The following is a 22,416-nucleotide window of genomic DNA, read 5'->3' as shown; positions in this document are numbered from 1 at the left end:
CGGAGACCCTCGCCTATAAAGGGCTGGTGGGCGGGGACTCACCAGAGAGGATCTTTTTTCTGTCTCCCCCGCCCTCTGCTTTGGGAACCCGGGAGGGGCGCTGGTGAGGAGGGAGGGCAGGAGGGGAGGAGATTCAGCTCTTTGAGCCTTGCACTCCAGTGCGCCGAGCTCTCGGATGTAAACACGGTCAGAGCGCCGCATGAATTAACTGAGCGCCCCTACCATTTTCTTTTGCTCCCGCTCAAACCGTCTCTCTGCGCTGCTTGGTTCCTCTGGAGCAGCGCTGTGTTGGACAAACCGCATACTTGTCCTGTGTTCTTAAATCATCTGGGGCAGAACCGTTGATCCCTCGACGCTGAGAATACACCGTGTACCCACGGCTGCGCCATGCACGTCCCGGGTGGACGGGCGCCTCCCCAAGGCCGGGGAAGGGGCAGCCTTTGGAAAAGAACTCCTACGAAGAGAGGAGGAAAGAAGGGGTATTGATGGGCGCGCGCTCTGAGTGTGTGTGTGCGGGGGAGGTTTTTAAGTGTCGATGGGATACATGATCAGAGGTATACGGAAGAAAAATGGTGCCTGGAATTACTAAAATAATTCAGCAAAGCGCTGCCACGTATACTTGGAGAGCGCGTTATGAATAAACACCCATTGCATTTGTTGGGGGTGTTATGCATTCTGGGTGTGCGCAGCTTTCTCGACTGGGCACCTTCCACCCACAATGAATCCCCCGATTGCTGCCAAAGTCTCAGAGGACCCCCCACTCCTGGCCCTGCCCGCGCAGACCTACACGTATCTCCGCGGGGGCCAGCGTTCCTCTCCACCCCCCTCCTCCCCGCCGTACGCGCTAATCCCTGAGATCTTTCTGCGGGTTCCGAAGCTGGAGTAAGGGAGGAGCGCGCCTGCGGGTGCGCGCCGCGGGGGACCACCTCCGTCCGTCTACACCCCCATCACACCCCCGCGCCTCTCTCTCGGAGTTCCCAATTCCGCAGCCAGGTTTCAGAAAAGAGACGAATCCTCTTTGCGTCCCGTGGCGCCGGTTTGCACCACTCTTGGGCTCCCAGGTTTGGGGAAAAATCAAAGGCGCTAGACGGGAGGATACAGCTCGGGGGAGGGGGCGCGAGCCGCGGGACCAGACTCCCCAGAAGAGGGAAGGGGGCGAGCCGGCGGATCCTGCCTGAGGAGTCGGCAGAGTCCCGGGTAAGGAAAACCGTTAACTCTTTCCTGCTCGGACAAACCGGACGTTGACTTCCTTTCTGGGTCTGCTTTTCTCTTTATCATTGGGCTCGAAATCACACACACACACACACACACACACACACACACACACAAAATGCATCGATTCTCATCTAAGGAGAGGAGCCAAGTATTACTTCCGTTTCTTGTGGTGGAGGGGGGCTGGCAGTGTCTTGAGCCAATTAAAAATTGGCCGAATTTCAGGCATTGATTTCCTAGTTCACTGACTCTTAAATTTTTTCCTGAATACCATAGTGAAGTGTGTATGTATAATAGAATCCACGTACATCTATATACCTTTCATGTTCACGTCGACCTAGAATTTTGCCCAACACGACACATGATTTGTTCACTCCCTCAATGAATCTATATTTAACATATAATGCATATCCCCTCGGGATTTACTATTCTGCATTATACAGAGGCTCTATCCCAGCCCCGGTCCCCCATCCAAGGGCGTTATAAGTAAACTTTTCCACGCCCCTTCCCCCTCCTTCCAAAAGTGAAAAAAATTCGGGACGGGGAGGGCTCGCCTATGTCATGCTTGTGTTTGAGATAAATTATTACCCGTTGAGTTTGCTGCTCGGCGTTCGATTGTTAAGAGTAGTAGCTTCCTCCAAATCAGGCACAAGGCACAAGTCGGTTTTAAGGACTGTAAATTCCTCCAGCCTCCAGGTCTTTGCCGCAAGCGCAAGTGGCCAATCCCTAGCCAGGGTTTTGCTGCAAAGCGTCTTTCCCTGCCCCCTCCCAGAGCTGCACCCGCGCCCCAGGTTTGCGAAAGTTAAAGTAAGTGTGCCCTCTACTGGCAGCCTAGGTCGCTGCGTCCGGATGCCGGCTGAGGGCGGGCGGGTCGGGTGGGGGCAGGGGCGTCCGGGAGCACCGGGCTGAGGAAGGGGAGGTTCCTTAAAATGAGTTTCCAGCCGCCGTTTTATGATTCCTTCAGGCCAACTGCAGAGAGGTGGAAAGAAGAGGAATCACTGGAGAGAAAAGTGGTTCAGAGGCGGCTGTCCAACTGCATAAGCGGTGGTGAAAATTAACCCATAGCTACACGGGCAGGCTTCCTAGGTGGCTAAGTGGTGAAGAATCTGCTTGCCAATGCGGGAGACGCAGGAGACGCAGGTTCGATCCCTGAGTAGGGAAGATCCCCTGAAGGCAGCAATGGCAACCCATTCTAGTATTCTTGCCTGAAGAAATCCAATGGACAGAGGAGCCTGGCAGGTTATCATCCATGGGGTCGCAGAGTCGGACATGACTGAGCAACTGAGCATGCAGGCACTTACAGACAACGAACATCACCCTATAGAAAGCTGATTCCATTTATGGGAAACGGTGAAATAATTAACAAGTATACACATGAAAAAAATTCCAGCAAAATTCTAAAGCAGCAAAACACGCATTAGACCACACACCGTGGAAACCAATCATCTAGCCACCAAGTTTTAGAGAAAGACTTTAGATTTATTGGGGAAGTGGAGGCAAAGGGAAAGGTGAGGAGTTAGTTTTGCTTACGACTTTATTTAAATGAAAAAAAAAATTGGTGAAGAGCCAGATGTTTTCATAACGATGAAGGGGGGGGCATTTGGGATTCCACTGGGAAAAAAGTGTAAAGGATCATTTTAATAAAAAGCTTTCATATCAAAACAACTGAATGATAAAGGTGGAAGTAAATGTGCAGGAAATTTACATAGCATGTTTAATGAGTGTGAATATTTCAGATAGGCCTCTGTGACCAGAAGGATGCTTGACAGTGTCTGATCACCTAGATAGATCCTCAGGAAACGTGACAGCAGGAACTCCTTCCTGGAAGAGGTCTCTTGGGCTGTTTTCCTAGGAATCTGAATGACTGAATGGAGCCTGAATGACTGCTCTCTACTGTGGCAAGAAACACACACACACACACACACACACAAATTCAAAACCAATAAATCAAGCAACAACAATAAAAGTAGGTCTAGTTTGACCTCAGATGGTAGTTTCTGAAAGTTGCTAAAGATGGCTGTTATACCTGTCTTAAGGTCTGACTACCAAACCATGCCAGCCATGTGTAGGCGATGTGAACCCCAAACAGAGATGCTGTTGGTGGGTTCAGGACTCAGCCTTCTCTCCCAGGCTAGTAATATCAACTGTGGTGTTATTTTCAAGAAGCAGCCTGGAGTTTTGTGCTTCCAAATAAGGTAGGGGCCATCCCATTTCACAGCCGAAGAAATGGAAAGCCATGTCTCAGCAAGGCTTGTCTTAAGGGACTTCTCTATCTTTCTTTTAGTAATTTTAAAGAGCCATTTGACCTAGAAGAGACATTTGCTGGGTTGAGAAATGGCAAGGGAATTTAAAACTAATAATATCTTTCGAGATGACCCAAGAGATGCATGTTACTGTAAAATAAAGGTTATAAATAGAAAAATAACAGAACTTAGAATAAAACATAAAGAGTTTCTGATCCTGATCACCCGGAAATAGCTGATGATATTTGTCTTTTAAGAAAAGTTTTTAAGGGACAGCCTCGGTCTTTCTACTTCCTTTTGGAAGTCGGTGCAAGGTGTCTATTAAATGAACATTTCTGGTTTGCTGGTCTAAGGACGCTCCCAAGCTGAGCGTCTCCTTCCTTTCTGGGGTGCTGCTGGGTTTCTAAGAAGAGACAGATCGCCCAAACGGCAGCTGTGTTTTCACCCACAGGGTAGGGACTCCAGGTCCAGAATGATTGCCTCATGGAAGAGAACATTGTGTCACTGCACGAAACATGTTTTTGTTTTTGTTTCCTTCAGGATGGTATAATTGGAAGTGATTCGATCTCTGCATATTCTTACAATGACAATCATGTGTCAGTTTTATAGGAAAAATGAAGTACACAAAGAATGAGCAATTTGACCACACTTTCTCCTTTCTTTGCAGGCACAGGATGGTGAGATTCAGAATGCGTGACTTGTATAAGGTAACACCAGTCTCCTCCCCTTCTTTGAATATCTCTCCCCCTCCAGCCCACCCTGAGAAACTTTCCTATGGATCTTCGATAGACAAGAGCAGTGGAAAGAAACTGGATGTGGCTGATCAAAAAGCTAGCTGCAACCTGGAGATGAGACAGAAAGCCCCTCAAAGGTGATTGGGATGCTATTTCAAAACCCTTTTAGGGACTTCCCTGGCAGTCCAGTGGTTAGGACTCTGTGTGTCCAATGCAGGGGGCCTGGGTTCAGTGCCTGATTTGGGGAACTAAGATCCCACATGCTGTGTGGCCAAAATCAATAAGTAACTGACTTTAAAAAAGAAAGAAAGAAAAACCCTTCAAGTCATTGAGGACTGTCAGGGAAAGGGTCAGGGGAGAATGATAAATACATACATAGCTCCAGCAGAAAGATCATTTGGAAAGGACTGTTAGATTAAAACCAAGCTAGCCAGGGAATGTTAAAAGAAGGGAAAGTCTGACGAGCATTTTAATGCCAACCTTTTTCCCAATGAGAGAAGTACAGGAAAGCTCTCCAACAGACAAGCAAATAAAATCCAGCATCATTAATTCATAGGAATGATATCAAAAAAAGCAGTGAAGAAAAGCTTTGTGCCTTTTTAAAAATGCATGTTTTTGAATGTTGTTTCTCTCCCCCCACTCTTGCTTCTAGCATACTGCATACATTAAAGAAGCTGAGAAAGAAAAAAAAAAATCAGCAAGTGTTTTTAACATAAAGCTCTAGAGCCTATGTTTTCTCTGTCGCGTTAAGTACGTTCAGTTGCCTGTCTTACCCATGGACCTTAGATCCTGGCAGAGGGTCTGAGTTGGACTCGGTAAACCCTGGTCTCCTCTCCAGCTTGGCATTCTTCTTTTGCTCCTTAGTCCTTCGCTGTAATCTTGCCTCGCTTTGTAGCTGCTAGAATAGACAAATGGTTCCTTTGTTTAGCCTCTTCAAAGGCTTGGTTTATTGTTCCGTAAGTGCCAAACCCAAGCCAACCTCAGAAGTTTCCACACTTTTGCTCACTTGGCCTGTCTTCGCCATGGTCCTTTTGGGCAGCATCTGTCTCTAGGATGGACCCTAGCTGGGTTGGAGGTGGGGAGATGACTGAAATGGAGACTCACTGGGTAGAAACTTCTACTTTTCAATCTTTGACCTTCATTTGGAAGCCAGGGGCATGGGAGACTATTCCTTGGACAGGCTTGTGGAGATCCCAAACCAAGGCTTTTGGACTTTGTGCGAATAGCTCACCCTTGGTTGCTCGTATTTTTAAATTCTGTTCCTTCTGTGACTACTTTTAAATGGATTTGTGACAGAAGGGAATTTCTTGAAGGTACCTAGTGCCCTTGGATCACCTCGGCCCTTTCCCATTTTCTTAACTTTGCTGCTGCCAGGGAAACTGATGGCTTTAGAAGATGATTGCTTCTTTGGTAATCAGTGGTTTTTGACTGAAGGTAATTTTGCCCTCAGGGGACATTTGAAAATGCCTAGAGATGTTCAGGCTCCTCCATGGGGTCGCTAGAGTCGAACACGACTGGGCAACTTCACTTTCACTTTTCACTTTCATGCAATGGAGAAGGAAATGGCAACCCACTCCAGTGTTCTTGCCTGGAAAATCCCAGGGACGGGGGAGCCTGGTGGGCTGCCGTCTATGGGGTCGCACAGAGTTGGACACGACTGAAGTGACTTAGCAGCAGCAGCAGCAGCAGCAGCAGCAGCAGAGACGTTCAGGGGTTGTTACCAAGGAGTGTTCCTACTAGCATACACTGGGTAGAGGTCAGGGATGCTGCTAAATGTCCAACAGTGCCCAGGACAGCCCCCCAACAGAACAGTGTCAGCCCTGATATGTCAGAGTGAGAATCCCAGTGTGACTACTTCTCCTGACATTAACATATCCAGCTGCTTCTTCCATTTCCACCGTTGACTCTTCTTTATCCTCTACCCACTACAGGTCGCTCCTAGACTTGGCTTGCAGTGGATTGCAAATGGTTCTGAGGGTCCCCTTCCATTTAACCTTGTGCACTGATTCATTCATTGCTAAATCCGGCAAATCCCATGACTTCTCTGAATCTCACTACTTTTCTCATCTGTAAAGCGGGACTACTGTCCTCATAGTCTCTCTCTCTCTCTTTTTAATTGGAGGATAATTGGTTTGCAATATTGTGGTGGTCTCTGCTGTACATCAATGAGAATTAGTCATAATTGTATATATACCCCCTCCCTCTCAAGCCTCCTCCTCCCCATTCCACCCCTCTAGATGTCACAGAGGGCCAGGCCGGCCTCCCTGTGCCATGCAGCAACTTCCCAATAGTTATCTGTATTACACATGATAACGTATGTATGTCAATGCTACTTTCTCAATTTGTTCTAACCTCTCCTTACCCTGCTGTGTCCACAAGTCAGTTCTCTATGCCTGTGTCTCCATTTCTTCTCTGTAAATAAGTTCATCAGCTATTTTTTTTTAGATTCCATATATATGCATTAGTATACAGTATTTGTTTTTCTCTTTCTGACTTCAGTCTGTAACAAGCTCTCAGTTCATCCACCTCACTACAGTTGACTCACATTCATTCCTTTTAATGGCTAAGTAATATTCCATTGTATATATGTACCATGACTTATTTATCCATTCATCTGTCAATGAATATCTAGGCTGCTTCCATGTCTTGGCTATTGTACATAGGATAGCATCTTTCTTATTGAGGATATTATAAAGATTAAATGAGATAATGCATTTGATACAGAACCTGGTACTTGGACTGGAGTAGGAAATGGCAACCCACTCTAATATCTTTTCCTGGAAATTTCTATGGACAGAGGAGCCTGGCAGGCTATAGTCCATGGGGTCACAAAGAGTCAGACTCTATTGAACACACACACACATGCACACTAATGCTTGGCCTATGGTCAGTAAATGCTAGCAATTGTTAGAATTTTCACAGAAAATTATGGATTGAGTTATTTTAAGTTTAATGTATTAGTATGTCATAGTGCTTCCCAGAGAGTTCCATGACATTTCTCGCCTCTATCACCTCATCAAGCCTGAAAAATGGTGGATGAGTACACGTGTGACATTGGACAGATGAGAACTGGAGGGGGTGTCTCTTCTCCCAGAGAGATTACATAATGTTTGATGACTAACTCACCCCTCGCCTGTCTCCATCTGCTGTAAGACTGACTGACTATTCCAACTCTAAGCTATTTCATAGATCCCTTCATCCAGAAACAGCAAAATTCTGGAAGATCTGCAAGGTCGAATTATGCATGGTTCTTAATTAACACAAATCCAGACATTCTGTTAGAATTATCCTCCTTTGACTGAATTCATATACTGTCTAGTAACTGATCATCAGTGTGGGCCTGCCAACCCCAGAGTGAATTCCTGGCTGAACAAAGCTTCTGCTGAAATCTACATCTATTTTCTTGCCCTGGTGAACAAAACTATTCCTTTAGAGCATAGACTGACACCCTGATTGAAAGCTCTTTCCAACTTCGAATACACGTTTCCTTCATCATGTTTTAGATCAAGGGGTGCAAACTAGAATGCTTCCAGGGCCCCAACAGGGAATGTAGATGAAGAAGCCTGAAGGGAGTGGTGAGGGCTGCGACAGACGGGAGAACATTTGTCCATATGCAGCTGCAGTTGCTACTCGGCATCTGTGGGTTGTTGTCCTTCAATATGGGCCCATTGGTGCCAACACTTCCAATTTTTCAGGGAAGGTGGAATTTCAGGGAAGGTGGAATATCAAATGCTGGCAACTCAGTTTAAAAATTATGCTGTGCTATGCTTAGTTGCTCAGTCGCATCCGACTCTTTGCAACCCCATGGACTGTAGCTCGCCAAGCTCCTCTGTCCATGGGGATTCTCCAGGCAAGAATACTGGAGTGGGTTGTCATGCCCTTCTCTAGGGCTTCCTCCCGACACAGGAATCGAACTGGGGTCTCCTGCCTTGCAAGCAGATTCTTTACCAGCTGAGCCACCAGGGAAGATTATATATAGAAGCGAAACCTGTTTGTGGGATAGATTCAGCACTCAGTCTGCCTGTCTGAGATCTCTGCTTTTACATGTTCATAAGCCACCTAAAGAATGTTCCTCTTCTGATAATATTTCCCCTTCCACTGAAAGACTTTTTATTTTATTTGTTTATTTTTTGGTTATGCTGGGTCTTTGTTGCGCCATAGGCTTTTCTCTAGTTGCATGGGACACTCTCTAGTTGTGGTGTGTGGGCTCCTTGGCATGTGAGATCTTCCCGGACCAGGGATCGAACTCATGTCTCCTGCACTGGCAGGCAGATTCTTTATCACTGAGCCACCAAGGAAGTTCCCCTTGAGAGTCTTAACTGTCCATGCCTTTGTGGTAAGAAATCTAACAGTTTACTGCATTTATGGATTTTTGTGATTCCAGGCCCAGAAATTTCTGGGGTTAGGAGGGACTGTGTCATATTCACATTGGCACCCACCAAGAAAGCCTCCGCGTTGCCATTTGCAGAGTCTGTGGTCTCCAGGGCCTAGCACACTGCCTGGTGCATTTTTTTGGCTGTTACTCATAGTGCTGTTATGAACAGTCATGTACAAGTTATTGTTTTTATTTTTCTGTTTGCCTGAACCAGGTCTTAGCTGAAGCATATGGGATCTAGTTCCTCAGCCAGTAATTGAACCTGGGCCCCTTGCATTTGGGAGCATGGAGTCTTAATCCCTGGACCATCAGGGAAGTCCTGTAAATGTTTATTGAATGAGTGCTATCAGAGGGAGCTCCCAAGAGGAAGACATATGCAGCCCAGCCCAGTTTTAATCCAAAGAGAGCCATCTGAGAATTCCTCCTTGCTTCAGTTCCACCGATGGGTGGGTCTTGTTCACATTCCTTGAGGATAGTTGAAGCCTGGAGATGGTTGAGGAGGAGGATGAAGACAGAAGCCATCCAGATAAGCAGAACTGGACTCAATGACCAACAAACAAAAAGGGTAAAATAAAAACAAAACCAGAATTCACAACCGCTTAAAACAGCGCCCCCTGCAGGTCCCTTTCCTCACAATTCTATAATCAAACCCAAAGGAAATTCTTACCAGAATCCAGCAGAAGAAAGGAGGTGTGCGAACATGGTTATTGGTGCTGGGCAGGGAGAAGCTTATTGTGTCTGGCTTTTCACAGGGAAAAGTTAAGATCCTTCACTGGATATGAAGTCAACTTAACTGGTAGTGGTGTGGTAGTTCACAAACGTGGACTAGCATAGAAAGTATCCAAGCTATCAAAGAATATTACCAAGTATGGTTTTATGAGTTCCCCCTTCTCTCTGTACGAACTTGGTTATGATATGAAATGCACTGCATCTCTTTTGTTGTTGTTCAGTCACTAACGTGTCTGATGCTCTGCGACCCCATGGACTCCAGTGCGCCAGGTTCCCCTGTCCTTCACTATCTCCTGGAGCTTACTCAGATTTATGTTCATTGAGTTGGTGACACTATCTAACTATCTCATCTTCTGCCACCCCCTTATCCTTTTGCCTTCAATATTTCCCAGCACCAGGGTCTTTTCTAGTGAGTTGGGTCTTCACATCAGGTTGCAAAGTATTGGAGCTTCAGCTTCAGCATCAGTCCTTCTAATGAATATTCAGGGTTGATTTCCTTTAGGATTGACTGGTTTGATCTTCTAGCAGTCCAAGGGACTCTGAAGAGTCTTTCCAGCACCACAATTTGGAAGCATCAATTCTTTGGCACTCAGCCTTCTTTATGGTCCAACTCTCAAATCCATACATGACTACTGGAAAAACCATAGATTTGACTATATAGATGTTTATCGGCAAAGTGATGTCTCTGCCTTTTAATACGCTGTCTAGGTATGCCATAGCTTTCCTTACAAGGATCAAATGTCTTTTAATTTCATGACTGCTGACTCCATCTGCATCTCTAACTATGTATTAAAAATGTTAGAAAGTCACTGCATTATCTCATTATGTCTCCACAGTAATCCTATGAGGTCAGATTAATATTCCATTTTACGAATGGGGAAAATTAACGCCTCGGAGGGACTTGCTCAAACTCACACAGTGAGTGGTAGAGGTGGCGTTCAGCATCCAAATCCTTTTGATGTCACAGTCTTGGCTTCATCTGTTCCACCACAAGCCTCAGTCAGCCCTGATGCCCAGTGCTTGCCATGTCTCTGCTGCTGCTGGCCAGGGCCAGTTTTCTCTGGGAAATGCTAGTGAGATCAAATTGAGCACTTGGCTTCTCATGGCTACCCTTACATATGTACACCCTTTTATATATACCCATTATATCCTGGTGTATAATTGCCAAGGAGGCAAGAAGAACATGAGTGTCAAGACAGTGGACACAGAGAAATGGACAATCTTTGCCCTCCAAGAGGCTTAGTTTTCTCTCTGCTGAAAAATGTCGGGAGACAGCTAATAAGTATGTTTGGGAAGTAGATTTTTGTGTTGGTGAGGGGGTGAGGGCGGTGGTGGTATACAGAGGAGAGACTACACTGTGGCTGTCCTGGGAATCCCTGTAAGTCCAGGTTCAAACATCACGCTGACTGTGGGTTTGCAGGCTTTGAGAAATGACTTCAATGAACAGAGCCTCAGTGCCCCCATCTGTAGGAAATCGTAACAAGCGTAACCCCCCCAGAGTTGTCCTGAAGGTTAGCTGAGAATACCAGCTGTCTTAAAAAACCATAGGTGTTTTGGGTATCATTACTGTCTTGGGGATTTTGTTTTCATTTTAGTATTCTGGAATTAAGAACTGTTTTCTTTCTTTTTTTTTTTTTTGAGTTTAATTACATGGATTAAAAGTCTTGTTCTCTTCAGAAAAATATAAGAATTAAAAAAATATATAGTTGAAAAGGTAGAGATGATTTTTATAACTCTGTACAAGCTAAAAAAAAAGGAAGAAGAAAAATGCAGCTATATAGTCTTTAAAAAAGGTGTCTTGTTTTTAGGATTAGCAGAATTTTTTATCTCACAGCTTCCAGTTTCTTCATTTTTTTTTTTTTTTTTTCTCCACAATGAAGTGCTCTTGCTTGCCTTGGGGGCTGATGCAAGGGTTCTATGAGGGCATGCATAGTAATTTCCAAGCTATGTTGCCTGAGCTGGCATTTTGGTAGGTGTCTATATGTAGTAGGTCTTATTATTATTATTATTGCCATGCTGCACGGCTTGGGGGATCTCCCTTTCCTGACCAGGGATTGAACCTGGGTCACAGCAGAGAAAGCACTGAATTGTAACCACTAGACCACCAGGGAACGTAGTCTTATTATTGAGGCTGAAGCAGAGGCTGGGCAACCCTGCTCGTCACTTTCTGCTTGTACATCCAGGCAGTCACTGCACCTTGCCTCCAGCCTGCAAATTAAAGTGGACTCCTCCCTGTGACCTCAACATCAATGCCCTCAGAAACTCTTGCGGCCCACCTGTGGCCATCTTGGAATTCTCACCCTCGCTGCGTCTCTACCGGGAGGGATGTGGGGGAGGCAGTTGACATTGGACACTGGCCAGGGGACTTCACAGGCCCAACAAAGAATTTTTTAAAAGGGTGGAATTGGTAATAGGCAGAGGGGAATTCCATGGATAAATAATAATTTATGCAAGGCGTGCCATCTGCTTCTCTGTCGAAGCATTAGTGCATAATTGCGGGCTCAATTCCCTTCCTCTTCCTTGCCCTTTACCTTTCAACTCCTTAAATAATTATATTGACACCTCCCTGGGCTGACTGGGTGAGAGGAGAGGCAGAAGGCATCCTGCTTGGATGCTTGTTGCCCTCCAGTGTGCCATAAAACTGAAATAATTAACTGTAATGCTCTAAAGGATTAAACACTAAATAAGAACATATTGGAGTTTTGGCCAGTATATCTGAATGTTGTGCTGGAAATTGATGAAAACCGGCTTCACTGGAGACGCAATTGTTAGTAGCTCAGTCGTGTCCGACTCTGCGATCCCATGGACTGTAGCCCACCAGGCTCCTCTGTCCATGGGATTCTCCAGGCAAGAATACTGGAGTGGGTTTCCTGCTCCAGGGGATGGATCTTCCCGACCCAGGGATCAAACCCTGGTCTCCTGCATTGCAGGAAGACTCTTTACCATCTGAGCCACCAGGGAAGCCCTACTGGAGAGATAGGATTGTACATTAAATTTGGTCTTTGAATAAAAACTCTGTTGTAGGATTCTCTAATTGGATTAGGAATCAAAAGCTATGTGCCCCCAATCCCTCTCTATGCTACTGTACTCTAACGTTGGCATCTACCAGAGTGTTTAGAAACTATTTATGTATGAATTCTTCTGTCTCTTTAGCCTGGATAGGTTTTGGCAGAGGAAGTGAGTAATAAACCAGAGTTTAGGAGGAGGGAAGTGGACAGGGGACAATTTTGGGAATCATACTAACGTACTGTGAGCAGAGACAACAAAGCAACTTGAAGACTGAAATTTTCCTGCTGCTATGTTGGCTCAAGTGTAAGTTTTGACCTTCTCAGTGTTTATAACATTTTAATGTAGGTGCCGATACTTGGGCTTCCCAGGTGGCTCAGTGGTAAAGAATCCACCTGCCAATGCAGGAGTTGAAGGAGATGTGGGCTTGATCCCTGGGTGGAGAAGATCTCCTGGAGGAGGAAATGGCAACCCACTCCAGAATTCTTGCTTGGGAAATCCCATGGACAGAGCAGCCTTGTGGGCTACAGGCCATGGGGTCATAAAGAGTTGCACATAACTGAGCACGCAGGTATGCATGCCAGTACTTAGAAGTCAATAGGGTTCACATAAAAATCTGAAAGTCTGCCTTCCCTTGAAAAGTCAGCTCTGGTAATTTGGGGCCTAGATTCCCATGTGGATGGAGGTGAGAAGCAATCAGCTTTCCATTTTGACTCAGTCTCCACCACTCCTTTATACTGGGCACCTTCACTTTATGACCTTTTTCTGTCTTCTGCATGTTTTTTGTAAGCCTTTGAATTTATGACCCCGATTCAGAAAATTTCCTGGTTGATTCACAGTTGTCATTATAAGGAAAAGTTTCATCCAGAGAAAAGAGATATTTATTGAATAGTGATGATATTAGCCAACATTAAGCACCCACTAGGTGCCCATTGGTCTGACCCTATTTTTTATAACAACTTTATTGAGATAAAAATCACATATCATACAATTCATCTATTTAAAGTGCATGGTTCAAGGAATTCGCTGGTGGTCCAGTGGTTAAAGCCCATTCACTGCCGACAGTGCAGGTTCAGTCCCTGGTCAGGGAACTAAGATCCTGCAAGCTGTGAGATAGCAGCAAAAAAAAAAAAAAAAAAAAAAAAAAAAAAAAAAAGTGCATGGTTCAGTGTTTTTTTTCCTATATTCAGAGTTATGCAGCTATCACCACAATCAACTCTAGAACATTTTTATCACCCTCAAAAGCAACCCTATACCTGTTGGCAATTACTCTCCATTTCCCATCAACACTCCAGTCTTGAGCATCAAGTACTCTTTCTATCTCCATGGGTTTGTATATTTTTGCCATTTCGTGTTCATCGTATCAGACTACATGTGGTCCTCTGTGACAGCCTCTTTCATTTAGCATAATGTTTTCAAGATTCATGTCGTGGCATTTATTGATATTACATTTCTATTTAATTAATTTATTTTTATTAATGAATACTATTCCATGGTATGGATATATCACATCTCTGTTATCTCTTCATCCATTGGGTTGTTGATGGACATTTGGGTTGTTTCCACTTCTTCCTATTGTGAGTAATGTTGCCATGAACATTCCTCTGCACATTTTTGTGTAGATGTAGGTTTTCATTTCTCTTGGGGGTGGGAATGCTGGGTTATATGGTAACTCTATGTTTAACCATTTGAGGAAATTGCAAATTGTTTTCCCAAGTGGCTGCACCATTTTTTATTCCTACTGGCAGTGTGCTGAGCTGCAATGGTTCAGTCAGTAAAGAATCTGCCTGCAATGCAGGAGGCCAGGGTCCAATCCCTGGGTCAGGATATGGCAACCCACTCCAATATTCTTGCCTGGGAAATCCCATGGACAGAGGAGCCTGGTGGGCTACAGTCCATGTGGTCACAAAGAGTAGGACACAACTTGCCCCGTCCCCCTCCCCCCAGTGCCCCCACCAGCAGTGTATGAGGGTTCTGATTTCTCCATATTCTCACCAACCCTTGTTGTTATCTGTCTTTTTTTTTTTATTATAGTCATGTTAGTTGGTGTGAAATGGTGTCTCACTGTGGTTTTGATTTGCATTTCCCTGATGGCGAGTAATATTGAGCATCTTTTCATGTGCTTGTTGGCCATTTGCCAGCCCTATTTTAAGGGCTTAAGTGAAGGAATCCTCAGCCCCATGACAACTGCAGGTGGCAAGTGCTGTTACTGCTCCTTTCCCCATGACATGCCAAGCTCAGACTGAGTTGCCAGTGTCTTTTCAGCAGATGGGCTTCCCTGATTGCTCAGCTGGTAAAGAATCCTCCTGCAATGAGGGAGACCTGGGTTGGGAAGATCCCCTGGAGAAGGGAAAGGCTGCCCACTCCAGTATTCTGGCCTGGAGAATTCCATGGACTATACAGTCCATAGGGTCGCAAAGAGTTAGACACGACTGAGTGATTTTCACTTTCAGCAGATGACATTAATCCTTATTACATACAAGGAAATTTTAGCTCCTGGTTCTGGACAGGAGAGCAAATCTAAAACAAAGACTTTGATACGTTGTTAGCACCCAGTAGCCAGCGCCTCAAAAACGTCTATTTGTTGTGTTTTTCCTGACTCAGAACCTCTGCACGTGCTGTTTCCTCTTCTTTGAGTAGTCCTTTTCCCTGGCTAACTTCTAGATTCTCTGAGAGGCTTCCCTGATCCTCCAGTCTAAATCTGAACACTTATCCACTCTCACAGCACTCTGAACCATTACTGTGACAGCATTCATTCATTAGTGTCTTTATATTTTCTCATCTTTCTTTTAAGCAAAAGATCACACCAGTCAATCCTAAAGGAAATCAATCCTGAATATTCATTGGAAGGACTGATGATGAAGCTGAAGCTCCAATACTTTGGCTACCTGATGTGAAGAACTGACTCATTGGAAAAGACCCTGATACTGGGAAAGATTGAAGGCAGGAGGAGAAGGGGATGACAGAAGATGAGATAGCTGGATGACATCACAGACTCAATGGACATGAGTTTGAGCAAGCTCTGGGAGATGGTGAAGGACAGGGAAGCTTGGTGTGCTGCAGTCCATGGTGTCACAAAGAGTTGGACACAACTGAGCAACTGAAAAACAACAATATATGTACATTTGTATTCTGCCTTTTCCCCCATTTCACGTGATATTACAAAAATTGTCAACTTAATTGAAAGTATCATTTTAAATGGCTACAAAGTATTCTATGAGGTCATTATAAAGTAGCTCATATAACCATTTCCTTTTTTTTTAAGTGTGTATGTGGTTTCATTGCTTTTGCTATGGTAAATAACACTGACATGAACATCTTGGGGCACAAAGATTTTTTTCTGTGTTTAGGATTATTTCCTTAGCATAGAGTCTCAGAAGTGAAATTATTGAGTCAGAGGCATTGAAGGCCCTTGATGTCTATTGCTAAAGTACTAGCCCGGAGAAGATGTTGCAGTGATTTAGACTGCCCTCAATATATATAACAGGGTCAGCACTGGGTGTATTATCATTCTAAGAAAAGCTTTGCCTGAATCTGCATTTCTTTGATTAACAGTGGGGACAAATCTAATAATTATACAAACAATGGTAGCATGTCTTAATTGATATGCCAATTAAAAAAAAGCAGATATTACATTATTGGTGCATTTTCCTGCAGGAGCCCAAGAAAGACAGAATGAGGGCATTTTCTGGTGAGGATAGGAGAATCAAGTGTCCTGAACAGCCTCAATAAAACAGCTGACAAGGGGATTTGCAGATAAGGCAGAAGGACATATGGCTGGACTATTACTCTGTAGCTCATATTTTACGCCTTATCAGAATAGAGAGGCCTGCTCCCCTGTGAATAATGGCTACATTGGACAGTGCAAGGAAAAAATCCACACACTGCAGGTGACAATCAGAGCTGCTGGAGGCATGTGTGATGGCACTTAAGATGGAAAATGCTGCGATTGGAGAAGCCTTAGTGAACTCGGGGAGGTTAAGAGTCTTCAAATGTTTTGTTTTAGTTTGATTTACCTGGGGAATATTTGGGGGCTTCCTAGGCGGTACTAGTGGTAGAGAACCCACTTGCCAATGCAGGAGACAGGAGATGTGGGTTTGATCCCTGGGTCAGGAAGATCCCTTAGAGAAGGACATGGCAATCAAGTCCAGGATTGTTGCATGGAGAATCCCATGGACAGGGAGAAGCCTGGTTGGCTACAGTCCATAGAATTGCAGAGTTGCACACAATTGAAGCAACTTAGCATGCACACATGGGGAATATTTTATTTCTCTGTGATATCTCAACAGGGAACCTAGGCTGGGGAGTCGGAGGAGGAAGCAGGAGGCCCATTTGGTCCACTCCCTCATTCACAAAGAGTATTTGGCCCTTGTCTCCAGATGAGGTTATAAATGTAATTCCAGAGACACACTGAAAGGGTGGAGAGCTCCATCTTTAGACTTTCTTCCAAGTACTGACATGTACTCAGCACTTAGACCTCACAGCAACCCCATCAGAGGCATATCATCATTCTTGTTTCCACCTTGCAGAAGAGGTGACTGCAGCATGAGGAGGTTCAATCATCAGCCTAGGATCAAACAGTTAGTAAGCAATGAAGCAGAGATTCAAACTCAGGCAGTGTGAAGAGGGCAGAATGGAGACTTTCAAATTGGAGAGCAAAAGAGACTTCTCTGGGGACCCAGTGGCTAAGACTCTCTGTACAAGGGGACTGGGTTCCATCCCTGGTCAGGGAACTAGATCCCATAGGCTGCAACTAAGTGTTTGCATTCTGTAACTAAAGACTCTGCACACAGCAATGAAGATCCCACATGGTGCAACAATGCAGCCAGATAAATAAATACAATATGCATTATAAAAAAACTGGAGAGCAAAAGTCATGATTAAGTCACTGGGAAAATGTGGTCTATTTTTTTTTCTTCTGAATTTTTTTCTTCTTTTATTTTGTATTAGGTTATAGCCAGTTAACAATACTGTAATAGTTTCAGGTGAACAGCAAAGGGTCTCAGCGATACCTATATGTGTATCCATTCTTTTGTGGTAGATTTCCTGACAAAAAAAAAAAGGCTGAATTTTCATTGAAAACAGATGAGCCAACCTTGGCTTCCTGAAAGATATCAATTAAATCAGTTGAAATAGGATAAGTAAAGTAATGTTCAAAATTCTCCAAGCCAGGCTTCAGCAATATGTGAAATGTGAACTTCCATATGTTCAAGCTGGTTTTAGAAAAGGCAGAGGAACCTGAGACCAAATTGCCAACATCCACTGGATCATCAAAAAAGCAAGAGAGTTCCAGAAAAATATCTATTTCTGCTTTATTGACTATGTCAAACCCTTTGACTGTGTGGATCACAACAAACTGTGGAAAATTCTGAAAGAGATGGGAATACCAGACCACCTGACCTGCCTCTTGAGAAACCTGTATGCAGGTCAGGAAAAACAGTTAGAACTGGACATAGAACAACGGACTTGTTCCAAATAGGAAAAGGAGTACGTCAAGGCTGTATATTGTCACCCTGCTTATTTAACTTCTATGCAGAGTACATCATGAGAAACGCTGGGCTGAAAGAAGCACAAGCTGGAATCAAGATTGCCAGAAGAAATATCAATAACCTCAGATATGCAGATGACACCACCCTTATGGCAGAAAGTGAAGAGGAACTAAAAAGCCTCTTGATGAAAGTGAAAGAGGAGAGTGAAAAATTGGCGTAAACTCAACATTCAGAAAAGGAAGATCATGGCATCCTGTCCCATCACTTCATGGGAAATAGATGGGGAAACAGTGGAAACAGTGTCAGACTTTATTTTTCTGGGCTCCAAAATCATTGCAGATGGTGACTGCAGCCATGAAATTAAAAGACGCTTACTCCTTGGAAGGAAAGTTATGACCAACCTAGATAGCATATTCAAAAGCAGAGACATTACTTTGCCAACAAAGGTCCGTCTAGTCAAGGCTATGGTTTTTCCTGTGGTCATGTATGGATGTGAGAGTTGGACTGTGAAGAAGGCTGAGTGCCGAAGAATTGATGCTTTTGAACTGTGGTGTTGGAGAAGACTCTTGAGAGTCCCTTGGACTGCAAGGAGATGCAACCAGTCCATTCTGAAGGAGATCAGCCCTGGGATTTCTTTGGAAGGAATGATGCTAAAGCTGAAACTTCAGTACTTTGGCCACCTCATGCGAAGAGTTGATTCATTGAAAAAACTCTGATGCTGGGAGGGATTGGGGGCAGGAGGAGAAGGGGACGACAGAGGATGAGATGGCTGGATGGCATCACTGACTCAATGGACGTGAGTCTGAGTGAACTCCGGGAGTTGGTGATGGACAGGGAAGCCTGGTGTGCTGCGATTCATGGGGTCGCAAGGAGTCGGACATGACTGAGCGACTGAACTGAACTGAAATAGGATATCAGGGAAGATCAACAGACCCACACATAGGCTTTTGAGGGCCAAGGTCTGAAGAAAGAATTGGGACATTCCTATCAATTATCCATTTACTTGTGTATTCTCATATTCATAACCCATGAAGTGGGCAGAGAGTGGTTCTAACCATGAGTGGTTAGAGAAAAGAAGCCCCTGGGTTCAAATCCTGCTGTCCCTGCTCTGTAAATCTGAACTAAAATTTTCTGAGCCTCAGTTCTCTTGTCTTTAAAATGGGGATTGTATCAGTACTTACCTTATAGTATTCTTAGAAGAAATAAATCAGATTCTGCATATAATGTGTTTCTACTGCCTAGCACATCATAAATACTCAATAAATGTTAGCTGTTAATATTTAGTCATTCTTTCTTTCAACAAATATTTGCTTAGCCTCACCTGTACTCTATGGGATTGGTAGAAATGTCTTGGATGACCCAGGAAGGGGATAAGATAAAATTCTGAGGTCAAAGGTTTTCACTACAAAGCCTCTTGCTGTGAAATGTGTTGACTGGTGAGAATTTTTGAGAGATAGGACTGCAGAACTTATCTAATGTGTAGAGATAGATCAGGAGAAAGGGGGACCCAGGGTCCACTGGGAACACAGACTAGGACGCACCCAGACGTAAGGCCTTTCAACATGGATTGTGAATTGTGTTCCTTTAGGCCGTGTAGGATCAACAAAACAAAACAAGACAAGACAAAACAAAATCTAGTGCTTTTCTGCTGCTCAGGATCAAAGTAGGGATCTCTGTCTCAGAGAGCAGTGTTTAGACATTGTCCCTAGGGAACTGACTAGAGCTGAGTTGAATGAGATGGAAAGAGTTTGGACCATAAAACAAGGTGCCTGAGTGAGCAGATTAGCTTCTGTGAATAAATCATCTGGATATTACATCAGAGCTCAAACAAAAGTTCAGTGTCTTGAAACTGACACTTTAAATTACCCTGGAAAAAGAAAGAGGAAAAGAATTGAATGGAGACCAGGGAGCCCATCAAAACCTTTTTAAAACTCCAGATAAGGCAAAACATTTTAAAATTTTATTTTTGTTGAAGTATAATTGGTTTGCAATGTTGTGTTAGTTTCAAATACAAAGCAAAGTGATTTAGTTTTACATGTATCTATTTAGTGTTTTTCAGCTTTTTTCCCCCTTTTAGCTTAATTACAAAATATTGAGTATGGTTCTCAGTGCAATACAATACGTCCTTGTTGGTTATCTATTATATATAATAGTGCATATATGTTAATTCCCAACTCCTAATTTATCCTCCACGCCCCTGCCCCCTTTGGTAGCCATAAGTTTGTTTTCTATGTCTTTGGATCTGTTTCTGTTTCATATATAAGTTTATTTATATTGCTGTCTCTCTCTCCTTTTTTTTTTAACTCCCCATGAAAGTGATATCATATGATATTTGTCTTTCTTCACTTAGTAGAAATGTTAGGTCATTTCTAATCTCTAGGTCCATCCATGTTGCTGCAAATGGCATTATTTCATTCTTTTTATGGCATTCATTCATTCTTTTATGACTGAGTCATATTCCATTACTCAGTAATACTTTGTAAAAATTTGGGGTTTGGAACTAAAATGATCATATAACCAGCTGTCACTCATGTAGCATGTGTCCCACGTTAAATTCTGCATCAAGAGCTCAATGCACCATTATTTCATTTTATTATTATTATTATTTTTTAATTACAGAGAGTTTTTAGAGCAGTTTTAGGCTCCCTGCCTAATTGTAAGGAAGACGCCTGCACTTTCCATATACTCCCTGCCCCCACTCAGACACGGCCTCCCTCATTATCAACGGCACTCCCCAGAATGGTACATCTCTACCAAGGATTAACCTACACTGATGCATACCACACTGGTGCATACAAACCCAAAGTCTGTACTTTACCTTGGGACTCACTCTTGGTGTTGTACTTTCTATGGTTTGGATGGATGTGTAATGACATATATCCATCATTGTGGTCTCATGCAGAATATTTTCACAGCTCTAAAAATTCTCTGTGTTCCATCTATTCATCCTCCCCCTCCCAACCCCTTACCCCACAACTCTGATATTTTTGCTATCCTCATTGTTTTGTTTGATCCAGAATGTCACATAGTTGGGGTCCTACAGTATGTAGCCCTTTCAGGTTAGTTTTCTCCACTTAGTAATAGACATTTAAGTTTCTGCCATATCTTTTCATGGATTCTTAGCCCATTTCTCTTTAGTACTGAATAATACCCATTATCTGGAGGTCCCACACTCTATTTATCCATCCACCTACATAATGACATCTTGGTTGCTTCCATGTTTATACGATTATGAACAAAGCTGCTATAAACATCTGTGTGCAGGCTTTCGTGTGCACATAAGTTTGCAGCTGCATTGAGTAAGTATCAGGGAGCACAACTGCCATTCTTTTATTTATTTACTTAGGCCTGTGCTGGCTCTTTGTTGCTATGGATGAGCTTTCTCTAGCTGTGGCAAGTGGGGGCTACTCTCTAGTTGCAGTGCCCCAGCTTCTCACTGTGGTGGCTTCTCCTGTTGCCAAGCACGGTCTCTAGGACTTCAGTATTTGTGCACACAGGTTTAGTTGCCCTGCAGCATGAGGAATCTTCTAGGGCCAATGATCAAACCCGTGTCCCCTGCATTGGCAGGTAGATTTAACCACTGGACCACCAGGGAAGTCCCTATTCTTTCATTTTAATTCCTTCAGTGGCTCTGTGGTATGATCATATTTATCCCTGTTTCACAGATGAGAAAACTAAGGTTCAGAGAAGTCCTGATTTACCTAAAGACAAGTTACAAGTTGAAGTCAAGACAAGACATGGTCTTGTCTATTTGATGGATCAGGAGTCAGATGACAATATACAGCCTTGATGTACTCCTTTTCCAGTCCAGTCTGTTCCATGTCCAGTTCTAACTGTTGCTTCCTGACCTGCATACAGGTTTCTCAAGAGGCAGGTCAGGTGGTCTGGTATTCCCATCTCTTTCAGAATTTTCCACAGTTTCTTGTGATCCACACAGTCAAAGGCTTTGGCATAGTCAATAAAGCAGAAATAGATGTTTTTCTGAAACTCTTGCTTTTTTGATGATCCAGTGGATGTTGGCAATTTGATCTCTGGTTCCTCTGCCGTTTCTAAAACCAGCTTGAACATGTGGAAGTTCATCGTTCACATATTGCTGAAGCCTGGCTTGGAGAATTTTGAGCATTACTTTACTAGAATGTGAGATGAGTGCAATTGTGCGGTAGTTTGAACATTGTTTGGCATTGCCTTTCTTTGGGATTGGAATGAAAACTGACTTTTTCCAGTCCTGTGGCCACTGCTGAGTTTTCCAAATTTGCTGGCATATTGAGTGCAGCACTTTCACAGCATCATCTTTCAGGATTTGAAATAGCTCAAATGGAATGCCATCACCTCCACTAGCTTTGTTCGTAGTGATGCTTTCTAAGGCCTACTTGACTTCACATTCTAGGATGTCTGGCTCTAGGTGAGTGATCCACACCATTGTGATTATCTGGGTCATGAAGATCTTTTTTGTACAGTTCTTCTGTGTATTCTTGCCACCTCTTCTTAATATCTTCTGCTTCTATTAGGTCCATTCCATTTCTGTCCTTTATCGAGCCTATCTTTGCATGAAATATTCCCTTGGTATCTCTAATTTTCTTGAAGAGATCTCTAGTCTTTCCCATTCTGTTGTTTTCCTCTATTTCTTT

General features: G+C 43.7%; 1 long non-coding RNA gene across 5 annotated transcripts in view; it reads left to right on the top strand.

The window, feature by feature from the left end:
* Positions 1 to 273: 273 nt before the first annotated feature.
* The window catches only part of LOC102402992, a 39,100-nt gene continuing 16,957 nt past the window's right edge, over positions 274 to 22,416 (top strand). For 3 of the 5 annotated variants that reach the window (XR_006545047.2, XR_006545046.2, XR_328945.4), the window contains exons 1-2: positions 274 to 1,197; positions 4,123 to 4,162. This is a non-coding gene — a long non-coding RNA (uncharacterized LOC102402992). Of the gene's footprint in view, positions 1,198 to 4,122; positions 4,327 to 15,093; positions 15,153 to 22,416 lie in introns of those variants that run through there. The other 2 variants (XR_003103704.3, XR_006545048.2) reach the window with 2 other exon arrangements.

Source organism: Bubalus bubalis, chromosome 15 (assembly GCF_019923935.1).
Source record: "Bubalus bubalis isolate 160015118507 breed Murrah chromosome 15, NDDB_SH_1, whole genome shotgun sequence".
Lineage (NCBI taxonomy): Eukaryota > Metazoa > Chordata > Mammalia > Artiodactyla > Bovidae > Bubalus > Bubalus bubalis.
This window is presented reverse-complemented; position numbering and strand designations above follow the sequence as displayed.